At 37.9% G+C, this 15,393-nt stretch overlaps 1 long non-coding RNA gene and 1 pseudogene across 1 annotated transcript in view; one reads left to right on the top strand and one right to left on the bottom strand.

Annotated features, from left to right (window-relative positions):
* LOC111749730 (uncharacterized) overlaps positions 1-15,393 on the bottom strand; it is a 249,134-nt gene that overhangs the window by 37,623 nt on the left and 196,118 nt on the right. The gene's annotated exons all lie outside the window — the stretch shown is intronic.
* Positions 5,299-9,268, top strand: LOC100659518 (kinectin-like; annotated as a pseudogene).

Below are 15,393 nucleotides of genomic sequence, written 5' to 3'. Positions count from 1 at the left end.
GTCAGCACGGGCCACTCCTTTCAAAGCCTATGGGGCAGTTCTACTCTGTCCTATAGGGTCTCTATGAATTAGAATCTACTTGGCGGCAAAGGGTCTGGTTTTTTTATGTCCCGTATACTTTCACTACATGGATTATCTCATTGGAGGATTAAAAGAGAGCTCTGAGATAAGTAAGGATAATATCCCATTTTACAGATAGAGAAACCAAAGAAGCTTGTCTAAATTTACACAGCATGAAAGAAAGCTAGAATTTTAACTGACACTGTCTGACTCCAGAGTCAAGTAGTATACTATACTATACTTATTTACCTGACTCAGCATCACATTCCTTGTTATTAGTTGCCATGGAGTCGATTTCAACTCATGGCAACCCCATGTGTGCAGAGCAGAACTGCTCTATAAAGTTTTGACGGCTGTGATCTTTCAGAAGCAGATCACCAGGACTGTCTTCTGAGGTGCCTCTGGGTGGGTTTGAACTGCCAACCTTCTAGCTAATAGTCAAGCACTTACCTGTTTGTGCTACTCAGGGATTCCATTATATTCATGATATCTAGCAAATAGCTGCATAGGAACTCAATAAATATTAACCGAACACTTTTTGACTCGACAGCACTGGGTTTTTTTTTGTTGTTGTTTTTTTTTGTTTTTTAATGTGAGGGATAGCATCTGAACCACAAAACGGTTTATCAAGCATGTTAATATGCCAAACATTTTTAAATAGTGTCAAAACTTTGCTCCTTTACCTTAAGTCCACTAAAGAGTAAGAAGAAAAAAGGCTAAGTATATAGCAAAATAATATATACAGGGACCATCCTCCAAACCAGGGATCAGCAAACTTTTTCTGTAAAGGGTCAGATAGTCAATATTTTAGCCTTTGCAAGTAATACAAGTTTCTGCCATAAATGCTCAGTTCTGACATTGTAGGAAGAGTAGCCATAGACAATACATAAATGGATGACTGTAGCTGTGTTTCAATACAACTTTACTTATAGACACTAAAATTTTAATTTCATATAATTTTTACAGCTCTTGAAAATTCTTTTTTTGTTTTTTTTCAACCATTTAAAAAGGTAAATTCCACCCCTAGTTCGTGTATCTTATGTACAAAAATCAGGCAGTGGCCTGGAATTGGCCCACTGCTGATCCCCTACTCCAAACCACTCTTGTAGTCTCCTTACAAAGAGGGAGATTTTGTTAAATAGAAAGAAGATGTGATTCCATACTGAATGAGATTCACCCAAATATGCTGTGAGTTTTTTTTTTCCTGTTTGTTTGATTGTTTCTGTGAAATTTTGCGCAAGAAGTACAGCAATTTAAACATCACAGTTGTGATAGATGAACAAGCAGAAGAAGAGTGAGATAGTAAAAACTGGAGGAAGAATTCTATTATCCTGTTAACTAGAAAGAATTACGTCATTTATAAAATAATGAGAGAGACAAGAGGACATTTATTTTAAGCACTGGACAGGGTCAGAAAGATAACATTAGTCACCAAAATCTAACTATATCTACTTCAGCTAAGATTGCATGAAACGGAATCTTAAAATGAGCTGATTCAAATGCTTCGCGCTCAGTAGTTAAATGTGCCTAAAATAGTTTAAATGCACGTAAAAACAGTTAGAAGACAGAGCTGTGTGTTCTATTTCCCAACAATACCAGAACCTACATCTCCCTGACAAGCGTCAGGGTCTCATTTCACTGGTACTTTAAAGTCTCAGAGGCTAAAATGTCCCTTGGTCTTGTTTCAGGCCAATCCCTACACCTATGACCATGATCCCATCTGCTGTCCCCCATCTCGTCTGGAACAGAATTCGCTGCATATATTATACCCTCTCTCCTCTGTCTTTTCAAATATCCCCTCTTCACGGCTCCTTCTCCACAGTGTGTATGCACATTTGGCTCTTCCCTGTGTTAAAACAAATACATAAACCCCAGTCATCCCCAATCTGGTGTTATCCTCAAGTTCTTCACTGCCCATTCACTCCACACAGGTCCCTACAGCCCATCATGGCACTAAAACAGCTCAGGTAAATGCCCCCAATAACCTTTCATCCCTTGCATTAAATGTGTAATTTTATTGCTATATTAATGTAAAATTGATTATTTTTAATTTCATTAAATAATTTAAAACTAAAAATTAAGTTTCGACGCTGTCATCATGAAGTCTCTGATAAAATGGCATGCAGTGAAAATACACTAAGTAAATTTCTGTATGTTTAAGAAAATTCTGGGTCTAAATTGACCCAAATTTGGACCACATTAGTTTTACTTTAAGAGATAGTCAATCTCTTCACTCCAGTGCTTTAAAAACAAACAAATAAAAGCACATTAATTTATTCTTTTTTTGAATTCCACATTCTTGCCTGCTTTTTAAGTAATAATTATAATTTACTCTAAATGTAGGAAGTGAAAGTTTTCTATAGTCTTACCTGCCACAACTATTATTATAATTACCATTAATCTTCCCAGACCTTCATCCATATACAATATCTACATGTATGTTTATGTGTGTATAGCCTAGTTACAAAGCCTAATTATTTTTCCTCAGTTTTCATTATATCTGACCTTTTTTTTTAACACTTGGAGGCATGGTGGCACAGTGGTTAATCCCTCAGCTGCAAACCAAAAGGTTGGTAGTTCGAATCCACCAGCCACTCTCTAGGAGAAAGGTATGGCAGTCTGCTTCCATAATGGTTTTTCAAGCTTGGAAACCCTATGGTACCCTATCCTATAGGGTCACTATGAGTCATAACTGACTGAAGGGCAATGGTCTTAACACTTGACATGATTGATTCCTCCTTTTACTCTGTCCTACAGGGTTGCTATAAATTGGAATCCACTCAACGGCAATGGGTTCTTTTTTTTTTTTTTTTTGGAACTCTCACTTCTCTTATTCAATGACACTGATCTTAAAAATGTACCTGAAATTCCTTTCCTTTACCCCATATTTCAAACTGTGATCAAAATCTGCTGATTCTTCCTTCTATTTCTCTTATATACCATAATGTGCTTAGACCACCATTATATGTCAACTAGACAAATACATTAGTCTTCTAACTACTCTACCTGCCTCTATTCTTGTTCCTCTCTAATATATATCTCACACTGCCACCAGCATAAATATTTTTCCAGTGAAATATGATCATGTCACTTCCCCAATTGAAGCCCTCCAGGATGAAGTTTAAACTCTTCAACATGAAATGTAAGACCCTAAATGATCTGGTACCTGTCTAACTTTTCATTCTTAGACCTTTTATCAAGTCACATCTTCATTCAGCAATACTAAACTACGTGCAGTTTCTTGAACTTGCCTTTGATTATTATGCTCTTTCTGCCTGGATTACTACCATCACACACTCTAAACCCAAATTCTTTGCCATGGAGTGGATTCTGATCTCTAAAGCCTGTTTAATAAACATCTTTCAACACTAAATTCAAGCATTACCATTTTGGTGAAGACTTTGTTTTTCCCTAAGCCTTCAGGTAAAACTTACCACTCCTGTTTTGTAGTTTCATGTATTTATTCATTTTTAGGACTATCTACACCTAGTGTGGCCTATAAGCTACTTGAAGGAAGAGACTGAGACTGAGCTGTTGTTATATTCCTAGCCGAATGATTTTTTTGAGGGATACTAACATCTGCTAACCTTTCCCATAATCCAAACTAAAAACCAAACCTGTTGTCCTCAAGTCAATTCCAACTCATAGTGACCCTATTGGACAGAGTAGGGCTGCCCCATTGGGTTTCCAGGGATCGGCTGCTGGATTTGAACTGCTGACCTTTTGGTTAGCAGCCGAGCTCTTAACAATCCTTCACCAGGGCTCCAACCTTTCCCATAATAAAGACCATTTATTGAGCCCCTAGTATGATTTAGACATTATTTTAGACAGCTTATATACATGATTTCATCTAGTTGCCACAATAATTCTACTTGGAAGTGATTATAATGCACATTTTGTAAAAATGAAAAACTAAGGACATGGATAGTCTAAGTTACTCAACCAAAGTTAGGCAGCTAGTAAAAAAGTGGACCCAGAATTCAATTTCAGGCATGGAAGCTTCAACACATCTGTTTCTTGTCCCACAGGTTGCTCTGACTTAGCATTTGGTAATGTTCTAATTTATTCTTTTCATGTGATTTATCCCTAATTTATACCCCATCCTCAATGACAGATAATGAATTCCATTCTCTTCTTTTAGCTTGAAAGATTACTAACAAATGGTTCAATATTACAACCTTTCTTTCTACCTGGATTCTAAATCTGCCTACATGGAAATCAGGAGAGGTGGTACCTTCTTTATACTACTAATATTGTAGATGGCTTTATCCACTCTTTAAGGAAAATATGAAGCCAATGAATTCTGGGAGAATTCCCACAGAGGCGAGCTCCTCTAAGTGCATCTTGGCTTCTCCATATGCTTTTGCAGATGTGAAAGAAATGGGCCCTCGTGCTGGCCCACTAATTATCTACTACTCCATTCTCCCAAGCAGTAACATGTAAATTTACTAAGTTGTATGTTACCTTTGCTGTTCCTGTAAAATTTGATATTATTATAAAATAAGCTTCCAAGTTTTATATATGATTCTTATGTTCTATACACGTCCTATCTTGACCCTAATTTGTTAGCTATTGTCTTACCAGAACAGTAGCTAAGTGGCTGGTAATTGTAATACTTATTCTACTCATGTCATAATTTCAGACATTTTGAGGTCTGGGTACACAGTACTTGAAGCCACAGAAACCTATCTTTACAAACTTGTTGGTGCTTGATTGATGTTTACTAAGTATAATTTCCCCAAAATTATTTTTTTTATGTATTAGCTCATCATTCTTTCTACTCTGTTTAAATCTTTCAAAATATGTCTGGAGGACCTGGACACCACTTGCCGGGTAGGCCTCAGGCTCTCCGCAGGGTTTTTGCTCTGATGGGACACCGCGGTGCGTGGGACCTGAGGGGCCACCCCGGGCTCTGCTCCACTACGGCGCCTCGGAAAGCGTCGCAGGACCCCCCGGAGACGTCTTCCGAGGGCGAGGTTGGTGGGAGAGGGCCCCGGGGTGACCCAGATGCCTATCTTTAGCTGGGCCTGAGGGTCCCCGCGAGGGAGGGAGGATGACAGCTTTCTGCGCCGGTGGACTGAGGGAGTGGGTCCCCGACGGTGTCCCTGGGCCGGAGCTGGGCCACGCTTACTCTACACTAGAATTTCAGTCCTCGGTGCTCCCTTGGATACTCAGGAAACCTGCTCTCAGGCGCTCATTCCTTTTCTGGCACCCCCACCCCCCTGTTTTGTAGGATCACATTAACAAAAAAGCACCATGGGGTTTTATGAGTCAACATATTTCATTGTCCTTATTCCTTCAATAGTTATTGCAGCAATTTTGCTCTTCCGGCTTTTCATGAAAGAAACATTATATGATGACGTTTTTGCAAAACAGAAAAGAGAACAAAAGCTTATTCCTGCAAAAACAGATAAGAAGGCAGAAAAGAAAAAAAAAGACATCCAGAATGGGAATCTCCATGAATCTGATTCTGAGATTATACCCCAAAACTTTAAATTATCTGATAACTTGGATGTAGAAGATGAGCAAGTTGTATCTGTTCCTTTGAATGTGGTTGTCACCAAGTAGTGTTAGGGAAAGAAAAAAGGAAAAGAAACACACGCCTGTACTTGAAGAGCAGGTCACCAAAGAAAGTGATGTATCCAAGATTCCTGGCAAAAAAAGTAGAGCCTGTCCCAGTTACTATTTACAGCCAACTCCTCCATCTGAATGAAGTAGCTGCCTCAAAGAAAAATCCAGGGCAGAAGAAGTCTAAAAAGCGATGACCAGGATAAAAAGCTGGAAACTCTTGTGGCACCTTCGAAAAAGCAAGAATTATTACCCCTCTACCAAGAGACCAAACAGGAAAGTGGATTGGGAAAGAAGAAAGTCTCATCAAATAAACAAAAGACAGAAAACGTAGATGAACCCCTTATTCACGCAACTACTTATATTCCTTTGGTGGATAATGCTGATTCAAATCCTGTGGTAGATAAGAGAGAGGTGGTTGATCTGATTAAACCTGACCAGGTAGAAGGGATTCAGAAAACTGGGTGTAAAAAACTGAAGACTGAAACTGACAAAGAAAATGCTGAAGTGAAATTTAAAGATTTTCTTCTGTCCTTGAAGACCAGGATGTTTTCTGAACATGAAGCCCTTTGTGTTGTAGACCTGCAAAAGGAGAAGTCTGGTGCGATACAAGATGCTTTAAGGAAGTCTAGTAAAGGGGAATTAACTGTACTTATACATCTACTTCAAGAAAAAGAGAAGTTACCTGCTGCAGTGAAGGCAGATGCTGCTGCTACGAAGGATCGGTGTAAGTAGTTAACCCAGGAAATGATGACAGAGAAAGAAAGAAGCAGTGTGGTTATAGCAAGGTTGGAAGATCGGATTGGAGCATTGGAAAAGGAACATAATGTATTCCAAAACAAAATGCCTGTCAGTTACCAAGAGACTCAACAGATGCAGATGAAGTTTCAGCAAGTTCGTGAGAAGATGGAGGCAGAGATAGCTCATGTGAAGCAGGAAAATGGTATACTGAGAGATGCTGTCAGCAACACTACCAACCAACTGGGAAGCAAGCAGTCTGCTGAACTAAGTAAACTGTGCTAGGATTATGCCAGGTTGGTGAATGAGCTGACTGAGAAAAGAAAGAAGAATGCAGAGCAAGCAGTTACTCAGTTGAAGGCTCAACTACAAGAAGCTGAGGGAAGGTGGGAAGAAGTCCAGAGCTGTATCAGGAAGAGAACAGCAGAACATGAGGCAGCACAGCAAGATTTACAGAGTAAATTTGTGGCCAAAGAAAATGAAGTACAGAGCCTGCATAGTAAGCTTACCCATACCTTGGTATCAGAACAGCAGTTGGAGCGAAGACTAGTGCAGTTAATGGAATCGGAGTACAAAAGGGTGAACAAAGAAGAATCTTTACAAATGCAAGTTCAGGATATTTTGGGGCAGAATGAAGCTTTGAAAGCTCAAATTCAGCAATTCCATTCTCAGATAGCAGCCCAGACCTCTGCTTCAGGTCTAGAAGAATTACATAAAGTGATTGCAGAAAAGGATAAGCAGATAAAACAGACTGAAGATTCTTTAGCAAATGAGCATGATCATTTAACAAGCAAAGAGGAGGAACTTAAGAGTGTGCAGAATGTGAGTTCTTTCTTAAAAGCTGCAGTGCAAAAATTACAGGCCCTGACAAATGAACAGGCTGCTGCCGCACATGAACTGGAGAAGATACAAAAAAGTGTTCATGTCAAGGAAGATAAAATAAGATTGCTTGAAGAGCAGCTATAGTGTGAAGTTTCAAACAAAATGGAAGAATTTAAGATTTTCAATGCCCAAAACAAATCATTAAAATTAGAAGTACAGAAGCTACAAACTCTTGTTTCTGAACAGCCTAATAAAGATGTTGTGGAACAAATGGAAAAATGCATTCAAGAAAAAGATGAGACGTTAAAGACTGTAGAAGAATCACTTGAAACTGGACATATTCAGATGGCCGCTAAACAGGATGAATTAAAGGCATTAGGAACAGAGACCTCATCTCTGACAAAGGAAGTTCAAGACTTAAAGGCTAAGCAAAATGATCAGGTTTCTTTTCCATCTCTGGTTGAAGAATTTACGAAAGTGATCCATGAGAAAGATGGAAAGATCAGGTCTGTGGAAGAGCTTCTGGAAGCTGAACTTCTCAAAGTTGCTAATAGGGAAAAAATTGTTCAGGATTTGAAACAGGAAATAGAGGCTCTAAAAGAAGAAATAGGAAATATCCAGCTTGAAAGCCTAAATCAGACTATAACACAGTCACAGCAGTTGCTTCAGGCAGCTCCTTCTCAAGTTCAGGAACTACAGAACTTATTAAAAGGAAAGGAGGAACAGATGAATACCATGAAGGCGGTTTTCGAAGAGACGGAGCGAGATCTAGCAAATAGAGGGAAATGGTTACAGGATCTTCAAGAAGAAAATAAATGTTTAAAAGCTCGTGTTCAGGAGGCAGCACAGCATAACTTGAAAGAGGCATGTTCTGCATCACAATTTACAGAACTTGAGACTGTATTGAAAGAAAATGAAAATGAAATGAAGAAAGTAGAAGCTGTGTTAAAAGAGACGGAGAGTGATCTTTCTGGCAAAACTAAGCTGCTACAGGAGGTACAAGATAAAAACAAGTTGTTTAAATCCCAAATTGAACAGCCAAAGCATCAGAATTACCGATAGGCATCTTCTTTTCCTCCTCATGAAGAACTGTTAAAAGTAATATCAGAAAGAGAGAAATAACTGATCTCCAGAGTGAGTTAGATTCTTTGAAGAGTGCTGTCGGACAGCAGAGGAAGAAAAACAATGAAAGACAGCAACATCTGGAAGCTGTGGAGATGGAGGCTAAAGAAGTTCTGAAAAAATGATTTCCGAAGGTGTCTGTCCCTTCCAATTTGAGTTCTAGTGAATGGTTGCATGGATTTGAATAGAAGGCAAAAGAATGTACGGCTGAAACTTCAGGTTCAGAGGACGTTATGGTTCTAGAGCACAGGCTGAAAGAAGCTGATGAAATGTACGCATTGTTACAGCTAGAGCGTGAAAAATAGAAATCTCTCTTTGCAGAAACAGAAGGAATTTTACAGAAGCTACAGAGAAGTGTAGAGCAAGAAGAAAATGAATGGAAAGTTAAGGTGGATGACTCACAAAGACCATTAATCAGTTGCAGTCATCATTCACATCTTCAGAATAAGAGCTAGAGCGATTAAGAAGAGAAAATAAAGGTATTGAAGATCTGAGAGGAGAACGAGAGCATTTGGAAATGGAACTGGAGAAGGCAAAAATTGAACAATCTGCTTATGTTACGGAAGTCAGAGAGCTGAAAGACCTGTTGACTGAATTGCAGAAAAAACTTGATGATTCATATTCTGAAGCAGTAAGACAGAATGAAGAGGTAAATTTGTTGAAGGCACAGTTAAACGAAATGCTCACAAAACGTAGAACTGAACAAAGTGAAAGACAGAAGGTAGCTGGTGACCTGCATAAGGCCCAACAATCATTGGATCTCATCCAGTCAAAAATTGTAAAAGCTGCTGGAGATGCTGCTGTTATTGAGAGTAGTGATGTTTCCTTAGAATCATCTTCTGAGAAAGAGACAATGTCTGTAAGTCTGAATCAGACTATAACTCAGTTACAGCAGTTGCTTCAGGAAGTAAATCAACAGCTCACAAAGGACTAAGAACGCTACCAGATACTAGAGTGAAGTAATTGGGTAACTGTTCATTCAAGGATAACAGAAGGCATTGTATTATATTTTGCCAAATTAAAGCCTTATTTATGTTTTCACCCTTTCTACTTTGTCAGAAACACTGAACAGAGTTTTGCCTTTTCTAATCCTTGTTAAACTACTGATTTAAAGACAGAAAAATAAAAAATAATTAAAAAATTAAAAGCCAACTCTGTAGACACCTTCAGAGTTTAGTTTTATAATAAAAACTATTTGAATAATTAGATCTTTACATTCCTAAAGGTAAACATGTAATCTTTTATCTTATTTTGCTCAATAAAATTGTTCAGAAGAAAAAAAAAATACATGTACCTCTCAACTGTCATATTAAACATATTTACCTCTGTGGTGCCAAGAGAAAGATTAAAGACATATGTATATCTGCAAATGGAAATTGCATGTAGAATTTTTCATTCCCTACAATGGACAATGACAACAATGTGCCAAGAGAATGCCAGTTATGAGCTAAGTATAAAATATATCCAGTGAATTGGGCCCTGAAACAGTCCATTTTGTTCATAAATATACAGTGGAACAATATCCTTAAAATATAAAATTAAAAGGAAATTAGCAATATTTCTCTTATTCATAACAGAGAAGTAAAATATGCTGTATGTGAAAAAAATGTTTAAGCTGTAATGTAAACTGTGCAGTGTAGAAAGGAAGAGTGCTGCCACCAGACCCAGCAGATAAAGTCAAGGCTCAACTGCTAACCAAAAGTTGGGCAGTTCAAATCCACCAGCTGATCCTTGGAAACACTTTGTGGCAGTTCTACTCTGTCCTAGAGGGTTGCTATGAGTAGAATCAACTTGACAGCAATGGGTTTTGTGAAAAGCCACAAAACCCGTTGTTTATATGTAACATTGCTTCTTTGCCTCAAAAATAGCCATTTCATTTTTGAAAGGCAATGTATTTTGCCAGAATAATCTGTTCCTTGTTGATTTGTAGGAATTATCAAATATGTCATATCCTTAAGAAATGTGTTTCAATATTTGCTGAATAATTTCTTCTGTGCATTTGACTTTTTATCCAATACATTATATACACAACATTAATTATTTAGCAAATACCTACTATGTGTCTGGAATTTCTAAACCAATGATTCTGCGTCCTTCCAACTACTTTATAAGTCAAGTTCTAAGTTTCTTTGCTGTTGGATGATCATCGTCTTCATAGAACAAAGAGTCAAAACACCCTCGGGGTTAAAACATTAAGGTCAAAATATCCTACTTTTGTCAACCACTGTGCAAGGGGCTAAACTCACTACCTGTTTTAACTCTTCCTATTCCAGAGCTTTCAAGTATTGTTGGGGGTTGGGGGTAAAGGATTTTGGAAGCTGACAATCACACAAAGAAAGAAGCAATCCTACATGTTGCTCAGGTACTCTAGAATCATCTGCCACTTCCTATGTGACTAAGCAAGAAATTCTGAGCTCTAACAAGAATTTGAAATAAACTAATTTTAAAATTCAAAACTGTAGTCCCAAGTAACTTTTTTTTTCCTAGTCTATTTCATGAGTTTCAGTTAGCCTGTACCAGCAAACATTTCATTTATAGATCAAGAATTTTGAAGAAGCTTTCTTAATTGATGGTACAAACAGAGTCTGATTTTTAGAGATTGAACTCTACGTTGAGGGATGACTTACACACTTAAAGATACTGTTTTTAAAACCTATTCCATCAGCTAGCATGTATACTATTCACACTGCTATAATTCATAAGAAGAACTTTAAAATAGCTGATAAAGATCACTAATTCCACTCCAGGCATTATGCTCTGAGCTTTGCCTCTATCATATCTTTTAAACCCTATAACAACCCCAAGAAACTGATACCATTACAAGCCCAATTTTACAGATGAGGAAACTAAGACAAAAGACACAGAGAGAGTTTAAAGCAAAAATTTGAACACAAGAAATCTGCCTTATAGTCCATGATGTTAATCAGCATTATTCTTTCTTAGAACAATCCTACAGCCAAATGAGAAACATACGTAGTGAAGGAGTTTTATCATAAATAAACAAATAAACACCCTACAGGCTTTTAAACTCATGTAGATATTTCCGTAGCACATGTATTAGGCTGAGTTCTCCTGACCTGCCAGCAAATACTACCTCCATGCCTTATGATTAACAATTTAGCTGAGACAGCAATATTCGGTGTCTGATTTTTACTCACCAAAGATTTTCTTTTCTGTGTATTACCTGGCCCAAATTAATACTGCAAATAAAAATGTTAAGAATCATGTTTAAATCTATTTGTATTTTTTAACTAATGAATTTAAAAATCTGATTCCAAAAATAATGTAGGAAAGTTCCTTTTTTTGTCAAATTCAGAACTGAACTGTGTTGATAGAAAAATAAAAGAAAACTTAGCCTTCCCCTCAAATATTAACCTTTAGGAAAATTATAATAACCAATTGAAGGCATCTGAAATTTATCAGCTTTTGGCAATGAATATGGATTTTGCAAGACCAACAACTTCTTCATTGCAATTACCTTCTTTCACCAACATAAACGGCGACTATACACATTTTAAAAAAAAAAAAAAAAGTTTTTTTTTTTATACACATGGACCTCGCCAGATGGAACACACAGAAATTAAATTAACTACATCTGTGGAAAGAGACGATGGAAAAGCTCAATATCATCAGGCAGAACAAGGCCAGGGGCCGACTGTGGAACAGACCATCAATTGCTCATATGCAAGTTCCAGCTGAAACTGAAGAAAATAAGAGCAAGTCCACGAGAGCCAAAATATGAACTTGAGTATATCCCACCTGAATTTAGAGACCATCTCAAGAATAGATTTGACGCATCGAACACTAGTGAATGGAGACCAGATGAGTTGTGGAATGACATTAAGGACATCATTCATGAAGATAGCAAGAGGTCACTGAAAAGACAGGAAAAAAAGAAAAGACCAAGGTGGATGTCATAGGAGTCTCTGAAACTTGCTTTGAGCATTGAGCAGCTAAAGCAAAAGGAAGAATTGATGAAGCAAAAGAACTGAACAGAAGATTTCAAAGGGCCTCTCAAGAAGACAAAATAAAGTATTAAAATGACATGTGTAAAGAACTGGAGATGGAAAACCAAAAGGGAAGAACACGCTCAGCGTTTCTCAGGCTGAAAGAACTGAAGAAAAACTTGAAGCCTCAAGTTGCAATAGTGAAGGATTCCATGGGGAAAATATTAAATGATGCAGGAAACATCAAAAGAAGATGGAAGGAATACACAGAGTCATTATACCAAAAAGAATTAGTCGACATTCAACCTTTTCAAGAGGTGGAATATGATCAGGAACCAATGGTACTGAAGGAAGGAGTCCAAGCTGCTCTGAAGGCATTGGCAAAAACAAGGCTCCAGGAATTGATGGAACATCAATTGATATGTTTCAACAAACAGATGCAGCACTGGAGGTGCTCACTCATCTATGCCAAGAAATATGGAAGACAGCTTCCTAGCCAACTGATTGGAAGAGATCCATATTTATGCTTATTCCCAAGAAAGGTGATCCAACTGAATGTGGAAATTATAGAATAATATCATTAATATCACACGCAAGCAAAATTCTGCTGAAGATCATTCAAAAACGGCTGCAGCAGTATATTGACAGGGAGCTGCCAGAAATTCAGGCCAGTTTCAGAAGAGAATGTGGAACCAGGGATATCATTGCTGATGTCAGATGGATCCTGGCTGAAAGCAGAGAATACCAGAAGGATGTTTACCTGTGTTTTATTGATTATGCAAAGGCATTTGACTGTGTGGATCATAACAAACACTGAGAAGAATGGGAATTCCAGAACACTCAATTGTGCTCATGAGGAACCTTTACATAGATCAAGAGGTAGTTGTTCGGACAGAACGAGGTGATACTGATTGGTTTAAAGTCAGGAAAGGTGTGTGTCAGAGTCATATTCTTTCACCATACCTATTTAATCTGTATGCTGAACAAATAACACGAGAAGCTAGACTATATGAAGAAGAATGGGGCATCAAGATTGGAGGAAGACTCATTAACAACCTGCGTTGTGCAGATGACACAACCTTGCTTGCTGAAAGTGAAGAGGACTTGAAGCACTTACTAATGAAGATCAAAGACCACAGCCTTCATTATGGATTACACCTCAACATAAAGAAAACAAAAATCCTCACAACTGGACCAATGAGCAACAACATGATACACGGAGAAAAGATTGAAGTTGTCAAGGATTTCATTTTACTTGGACCAACAATCAACAGCCATGGAAGCAGCAGTCAAGAAATCAAAAGACGCATTGCATTGGGCAAATCTGCTGCAAAGGACCTCTTTTGTTGGAGAGCAAAGATGTCACCCTGAAGACTAAGGTGCGCCTGACCCAAGCCAAGGTACGTTCAATCGCATCATATGCATATGAAAGCTGGACAATGAATAAGGAAAACCAAAGAAGAGTTGACGCCTCTGAATTGTGGTGTTGGCGAAGAATATTGAATATACCATGGACTGCCAAAAGAACGAACAAATCTGTCTTAGAAGAAGTACAACCAGAATGCTCCTTAGAAGCAAGGATAGCAAGACTGCATCTTACATACTTTGGACATGTTGTCAGAAGAGAACAGTCCCTGGAGAAGGACATCATGCTTGGCAGAGTACAGGGTCAGTGGAAAAGAGGAAGACCCTCAACAAGGTGGATTGACACAGTGGCTGCAACAATGAGCTCAAGCATAACGACGATTGTAAGGATGGCGCAGGACCGGGCAGTGTTTCGTTCTGTTGTGCGTAGGGTCGCTATGAGTCAGAACCAACTCGATGGCACCTAACAACAACAACAACATGAATTTTAACTGGCCCTTGCTATGACCCAAACTTATTCAAGGACCCAGTATATGGGGGAATTTTTTTCCCATCGGTTCTATTTCTTGGAACTCCATCTCAAAAACCTGCTGACTGTCAAAGTATGGTCTGAGAGGCCTTCATGTCCCTGTCTGGAGGTCTGAGAGATAAAAATTACTTTCAAAATAATATTAACACATTAATTGAATTTTTCCACTCTCATTCTAACTGGAATGTACCATGTAGTTTTTCAGAGGATACATGATGTGTGATATCACAAAAGATTAAATACAGAAACAGATATGAGAATTCATCTGTTTTCTATCAGCCAGACATTAAAGAGATTTGCAAAAATGTTAAACAATACCCCCTTTCTGCTACTTTTTGTTTTGGAATATATACTTATTTTTGTTAAAAATACGTTATTTATTTTAGCATGTCTATTATTATTTTTAAATTAACAAATAAACATTTTCTTCCTAATTTTCTCAGTTTTAATTACCAATATGGTAAACACAGGCACGTATTAGCCACATAAACAAAAGCTCTTCGGAGTCACAATAATTTTTAAGAGTATAAAGCGGTCTTGAGGACAAAAAGTTTGAGAACCTTTGATCAAAATCACCCATTACTTATCCTACTCTAATTCCTACTTTTTCTATTCTTCATGTTTAGCTTATTGATTTTTATCATCTTTGTATAGTGTTCTGTTATAGGTTGTCTATTATATTACAAATATAAGACACTACAGAGTCTTCTGATTATTTTGAACAGTCAAATAGTTCAGTCAACAATTCCATCCCAGGGAATGATACGTCAGATGGGGCTCTCACATAGACAGACTTCAGGGAATCCATTCTGAAGAACGCTATGTTTTATCTGTAACACATTATGCCATCATGGAAGTCTAGGAGCTTTATTATTAAAGAAAGAACTTCTTCATATCTGAGAATTTTCATGTTGCTCCTGTACAGAATGATGGAGGTAATATTTGCTGGCAAGTCCTGAGAACTCAGTCTTCAAGTTATTTATACTCTCAACATACCAGACCCAATACTAGATCTTCCACAGGCACAATAGGGACAGAGAACTGACCCAAAGGATCTATGTGCCCTACTTGGAGCTTCACTAAAGTGGCTCAGAACAGAGGTATTCCTTCACCTCTCAGCAACTCTGAATGCTATCTTCCAGCCTTTCCTTCTTGAAGCATTTTCTGTCCCTTTGTTATTGTCTCATCACACCCTTCTGGTTCTACTCTTATCTCTAATTACTACTGTCCATTCCTTAAGCA

Source organism: Loxodonta africana, chromosome 8, assembly GCF_030014295.1.
Source record: "Loxodonta africana isolate mLoxAfr1 chromosome 8, mLoxAfr1.hap2, whole genome shotgun sequence".
NCBI classification, from domain to species: Eukaryota; Metazoa; Chordata; class Mammalia; order Proboscidea; family Elephantidae; genus Loxodonta; species Loxodonta africana.
This window is presented reverse-complemented; position numbering and strand designations above follow the sequence as displayed.